We start from the raw sequence: 1403 nt of genomic DNA, 5'->3' as shown, positions 1-1403 counted from the left end.
TATAAATCAATGTCCAGTGCATGGTGCTTGTTCTTCCATAGTCAAGGCTCACTCATTCAGGACTCAAGAGATGGAAATGGGATGGGCACCATTTATTATTACCCCTAGTGACCCAATTAGCAACATTTTAGGTGCTTGTTGCTGCATCATGAGCTCTGCTGGACTAGTAGTCTTAGTTCCAAAGGCAGGAGTGCTTCCACAAGGAGACACAAGGATGACTACATTGAGCTTTATGTGAACATATGTTCTGGCCCCTTTGGGCTCCCCATGGGTCTGAATCAAAAGCAGTTATGGGACTGAATTGATCCTGATTGCCAAGGGCATTTTAGTAGTTTCCTTACAGATAAAAGTGAGAAGAATAATGCTCTGAATAAAGGAGATATGGCATCTCTTAGAACTGCCATGCTCTGTCATTAAAATAAATTTAAAACTCCACTGCCTAGTTGAGGAAGGGCCAGTAATGGCCCAGATCCTTTACAAGGAAAGGTTTGGGTCATCTCACCTGGCCAAAATCCACACCGGCTGGATGTGCTTCCTGAGGGCAAAGAAATATGGAATGGGTAATGAAAGAGGTATTTATAAATGTTAGCTATGGTCATGTCTCAGGTTATAGATGTGAACGTATTGTTTCTAGCACTTTTGCTTATTTGGTGTGAATATGACTATACATGTGTGCACCTATGTGTCAGATTGTTTTCTTCCTTGTCTTACATCCTTCACATAAAAAGTTAATGTAGTAATATTCGTTAACTTTCTATTAGTACAGGATTTCAGGGAGTTAAATCATACCCTCAAATAGTTGCTTTTTTGGGGGGGACCAGGGTCAACACACTTCTAATTATATGAAGGACATTTGGTGGAAGTATGACTTTATTCCAGTTAATGGGCAGATCAAGTGTGGTTAAAGGAGATGTGTGAACGCTAAATGGACAAAAGGTGGACTGTGAAGGCTAGTTTTGTGGATCGACTTGGATTGGCTGTAGTACGTAATCACCCGTTATTCAATTATGCAGGAGTCCAGGTGCCTCATTAAAAACTTTATAGATATGGTACGCATCTGTAATCAACTGAATTTAAGAAAAGGATATTTCCTTGATTAATGGAGAGTCATAATCTCCTCATTAAATGGCCTATAGAGCAGACTTTAAGAAGGTGGAAAATGCAGAAGACATTCTCCCTTAGGGCTTCTGCAACACCTTGGTTGTGGCCCAGTGAGACTCATTTCATATTTCTGGTCTCCTGAACTACAAGGTGATCAACTTGTGCTTTTTAAAGGGACTAAGTTTGTGTCATTCGATAAAACTAGAGAAGGTAGTATAGGGACAGACCAGCAGGTAGAAAGGGAAAATGATAGGAAAGGACAGACAGAATGGAGGACAAGTGCTTAATCAAGAGGTACACAC

Source organism: Suricata suricatta, chromosome 8, assembly GCF_006229205.1.
Source record: "Suricata suricatta isolate VVHF042 chromosome 8, meerkat_22Aug2017_6uvM2_HiC, whole genome shotgun sequence".
Lineage (NCBI taxonomy): Eukaryota > Metazoa > Chordata > Mammalia > Carnivora > Herpestidae > Suricata > Suricata suricatta.
Note: the sequence above shows the minus strand (reverse complement) of the source record.